The sequence below is a fragment of the Petromyzon marinus genome, unplaced genomic scaffold (assembly GCF_048934315.1).
Source record: "Petromyzon marinus isolate PM22_M1 ecotype Great Lakes invasive population unplaced genomic scaffold, UKy_Petmar_22M1.pri1.0 PM_G_Scaffold_18, whole genome shotgun sequence".
NCBI lineage: Eukaryota > Metazoa > Chordata > Hyperoartia > Petromyzontiformes > Petromyzontidae > Petromyzon > Petromyzon marinus.
Genome location: NW_027422739.1, coordinates 2,000,001 through 2,005,000, shown reverse-complemented (window position 1 = coordinate 2,005,000; position 5,000 = coordinate 2,000,001). Strand labels below are relative to the sequence as shown.

At 41.0% G+C, this 5,000-nt stretch overlaps 1 pseudogene; it reads right to left on the bottom strand.

The window, feature by feature from the left end:
- The window catches only part of LOC142911585 (28S ribosomal RNA), a 10,612-nt pseudogene that overhangs the window by 2,315 nt on the left and 3,297 nt on the right, over positions 1 to 5,000 (bottom strand).

The following is a 5,000-nucleotide window of genomic DNA, read 5'->3' as shown; positions in this document are numbered from 1 at the left end:
AGGCAGAAAATAGTAAGGTAAAAATAAAGTCCTCTCTATGCTCTGAAGTAACATATAAAAAAAACTAGCAATAAAAAAAATACCAAGTCTTCGTCTTGGAAAATAACAAAATCTAAAAGAAAAATCTTCTTTGTGGAAAATAGTAAAATAAAAAAACCAAGTCTTCACCTTGGAAAATAACAAAATCTAATCTAAAACATCTTAAATAAAGCTTGTCTGTAGTCTTCTTTGTAGGCAGAAAATAGTACGTTACAGGACTCTCAAACTGATGTATTCCAAAAATAAAGAATTAAAATAACAAAGTCTAATCTATATAAGCGCTCTTGAATAAAGCAGTGTAAAAAAAAATAGCAATATAAAAAAAACAAGTCTTCGTCTTGGAAAATAACAAAATCTAAAAGAAAAGAAAAGTCTTCTTTGTGGAAAATAGTAAAATAAAAAAAACCAAGACTTCACCTTGGAAAATAACAAAATCTAATCTAAAACATCTTAAATAAATCTTATTTGTAATCTTCTTTGTAGGCAGAAAATAGTAAGTTACAGGACTCTCGAACTGATGTAGTCCAAAAATAAAGAATTAAAATAACAAAGTCTAATCTATATAAGTGCTCTTGAATAGGCTTCGTGTAAAAAAATAGCAATAAAAAAATACCAAGTCTTCGTCTTGGAAAATAACAAAATCTAAAAGAAAAGTCTTCTTTGTGGAAAATAGTAAAATAAAAAACCAAGACTTCACCTTGGAAAATAACAAAATCTAATCTAAAACATCTTAAATAAAGCTGGTTTGTAGTCTTCTCTCGAACTGATGTAGTGCAAAAATAAAGAATTAAAATAACAAAGTCTAATCTATATAAGTGCTCTTGAATAAAGCTTCCTGTAAAAAATAGCAAAAAAAAATACCAAGTCTTCGTCTTGGAAAATAACAAAGTCTAAAAGAAAAGAAAAGTCTTCTTTGTGGAAAATAGTAAAATAAAAAACCAAGACTTCACCTTGGAAAATAACAAAATCTAATCTAAAACATCTTAAAAAAAGCTTATTTCTAATCTTCTTTGTAGGCAGAAAATAGTAAGTTACAGGACTCTCGAACTGATGTAGTCCAAAAAAAAAGAATTAAAATAACAAAGTCTAATCTATATAAGTGCTCTTGAATAAGCTTCGTGTAAAAAATAGCAATATAATAAAAATACCAAGTCTTCGTCTTGGAAAATAACAAAATCTAAAAGAATGGTCTTCTTTATGGAAAATAGTAAAATAAGAATACCAAGACTTCACCTTGGAAAATAACAAAACCATCTTGAAAAAAGCTTATTTTTAATCTTCTTTGTAGGCAGAAAATAGTAAGGCGAAAATAAAGTCCCCTCTAAGCTCTAAAGTAACAAATACGACGTGTTAAAAAAAAAACTAACAATAAAAAAAAACCAAGACTTCGTCTTGGAAAATAACAATCTAAATTGTGGAAAATAGTAAAATGAAATAAAAACCGACTTCACCTTCGAAAATAACAAAATCAATCTAAAACAAATGACATCTTAAAACAAAACTATTATTTGTTTCGGAGGTTGTCTATGACTGTTCATAGACCGCATAATTTCCACAGAACATTCTCAGAATATCAAGAGAGAAAAGCAGCGTTCTGCGGGAAATCATCTTGGCCAGTGATGTCGTTCTGGGTTTGGTCAGGCCCAGGGAGGTAAGTACCTCGTTATTCTCAAGGGGCCACTTTCCTCTTGCCCCAACCGGGAATCCAAAGAATGTGACCTTGCTAGCCTTCGTCAGCACTTTGACTTGATCACCAAGAGGGGTATAGTACGAAACTTTGTGCGAGGCAGCATCTGACAAGGTATTCTTTGAAAGCTCAAAACGGACGGTGACATCGATCACAACCGCCTCCTCATCTTTTGCAAACACGAGGTCAGGCTTTCTCATCTCTCCCGTCTCGGATATGAACCGTGGCTCTTTGTATACAGACCAGCCCAATCTAGCCGCTTCGTCTGCCAGAATGTTACTGATCTTGTTGTGTCGCGCAATTCTTGCTTTCTGTACTGCAGGACATTGACCGAGAATGTGCGAAAGGGACTCGAGTCTGGCAGAGCATTTCCTGCAGGAACGTAAGGCCCCATCTCTGCCTCTGTTCAAGCTTTCTCTTGTTGGGTAAATATTTGCCCTTAGTTGTAGTGCTGCGATAAAGAAGCATTGTTTAAAGCCGCACCATGGCCTCAACCAAGCATTACTGATTCTATCATGCGCAAAGTTTACAATGCCCCTTCCTTGAACCGGCTTTTCGCACCATCTCTGAAATTCATGCTCCCTCCAATCGCAGGGTCTCGGATATACAGGTTCTTTTGACACCGAGTCCCTGAGAACGAATGTTGGGATTGCATCACTGTCACCCCCTGCTCGTACCCACAAATTACGGTATTCTTCCTCCATACCATGCGAGGACACAATATTACGGGTGATAGCATCGGACGAGTTTGCTATACGTTGCAGCCTTCTAACTTGAACCGAAGGGATTGTTTTTTCCAGTTTCAAGATGGCAAGGCCTCCGTCTCGGGCTCTGGCATATAACAGTCCATCACAAGTTGAAGCGGGAAGGTGGAGCCATCCTTTTACCGCCTTTCTAATCTCTTGGTCCAACCCACGGAGAGTTGATTGCTTGCAGTCCGAGTGGTCTGCAGGATATAACAATCTGGGTAGGGCATAGGCATTGAGTAGTTCAACCTTCTGAGTTGGCTTCAGAGGCGCCTCATCGATTTTCGAGATCCATGTCTTTAGCTGACAATGTAGATCAGGCTGTATAGTGCCAGTCCAAGGGCCAATTTTCAGACCAAGGTATTTCGTTGATTCATCAGGTTGGATCATATGGACATCTTTATTTTTGATAGTCCATGGGTCGCAGTTGTTCACCGTATATGAATCTTTGGTTGGGCTTATCATGAAGCCCTGGCACTTTCTGGCCTGAACCTCCAATCCCGATAGCCCACAAAATGATTCCAAGATCGCTAGATTGGCGGCCATACCAACCCAAGATTCGCTCACCAACACCAAATCATCAGCAAACGCAAGAGCTGTCACGTGGTCGGTATCAATGGAGTACCCAACTCCGTGTGACTCTAGGGTGCATATCAAAGGGTCCATGGCAAGATTGAAGAGCAGGGGTGACATGGGGTCACCCTGTTTGACACCAACACGTATGCTAATTTCTCGAGTCGACTCGCCATTGCTTTTGAACGAGGTTGTACACCGATCGTAGGCGTTCTGGATGATGCCCACCACGTGTTCATCTACTTTCTTGTGCCTTAACACCCATAAAATATGAGCATGCGAAACCGAGTCAAAAGCTTTCGCTATGTCGATGAACATGACAGCCAACGGCCTGTGCAATTTCTTAGCGTGTCTCATAAGGTCCTGTAGCACCTTAAGATTTTCAGAGCAGCCAGATGCCGCTATAAAACCACGCTGCCTTGGGTTTAAGGGACAAGCACGAGCAAGACGTGCAGTCATTATTCTGGAAAATAATCTCAGAATCATTGAACCGATCGTTATTGGTCTCCAGTTCCCCAATTCTTTCAGCTTTTCATCATCCATAACCTTAGGAATAAGAATCGTCCTATTCTTTTTCAACTCTTTGGGAATAATTCCTGTAATCATCCATGCATTAAATAGGGCTGTCAGTGTCCGACCCTCGGGGTCGGCAGCACAGATTGCAGCCCTTGTTAGGCCATCTGGCCCAGCTGCTGACGTTGGTTTAATGGCCCGTATGGCAGTCTGAACTTCCTCCACCGAAATTAGGGGCTCAAAGTATTCGTTATTTGCAACACCTGATGACTTAAATTGGCCCAGGCCATTGAATGGCAACACCTTCTCCCATTTTTCGCAGTAAAAACGATATACATCTGCGTTCGGGATTCGGCATTCATGACGTTCAGTGCCATCCAGGACTAAGGACGCAAGAAGAGAGCGGTTCTTAAAGAAGAGCTTCTGGTGCTTCATGAAGCTTCCTCGTTTTTCCGCTCTCTTCTTCATCCAAGATCGTGTGGGTAATATCCTGGGTTTAACAATGTCGTTCTCGGGTTTTGAACGTTTGCCTTTGTTTTTCACCAATCTCATCGGACAAAGCATCAATGCTGTGGCAGTTTCTACGAGGGCATCATGTTGGCCCTCGCCGTTAAGCCAAGCCTTTATTGCCTCCATTGCAGGCTTTTCCAGGGTCCCAGAATTCTCATTCGTAAGCCGCTCAGCTGCTTGAGCGAGTATGGATGAAGTCCCCGTTGTTACATTTGGTGGGGGAGACAATGTCTCAAGAGGCCTAGAAGAAAAATGTAAGCTGTCTGACATGGGGGCCCCTGTCTTTTTACTTAGGTCCCGTCTCTTGTCAGAGACTTGCTTGTTGGTCTTAGTCCCAAGCGCTTCAGCAATGATCTTATTGATATTCTTTTTCCCCTGAAACTGCAACTCTAGAAGGGCCAGCTGTTCTACTTCCTTCAAAGACCAGCAGCTACGGTGTACCCCTCTCTGCGAGGTACCCTTTATACCATCTTTAATCCTTTCCTCATTACGGGTGACTGGGTGAGCATGCCTCTTGTGCTGCGAAAGGCCACTTAGAGTCGCAAAGCGTGCCTGGCAACATTCACAGACCATTGGTAAGCTTTCCTCAGTTAACTTTATTCCCCCACATTTGGGGGCATGACAGGCAATCGATCGGTGGTTTGAGTTGGTTTTGTCACATTTAGCGCACTTAAACACCAGAGGAATGTCTCTGTGTTTGATGTTAAAATGTGCAACAAGTTCGGATGCTTTGCCCATGTGTTGTTTACAGATAACGCATATATACTCCAGACTAGGCAGTACAACCGTGATAGTTCCCTTGGTGTCAATGGGAAACTTTCCCAACACGGGTTCCTCAGCCGATATGTCGAGGAAGGACTCCTCCACATCCTCATCATCCTCTGTAAAGTCATCTGAAGAGTCATCCGACTCAACTAGACTTTTAATCTGTT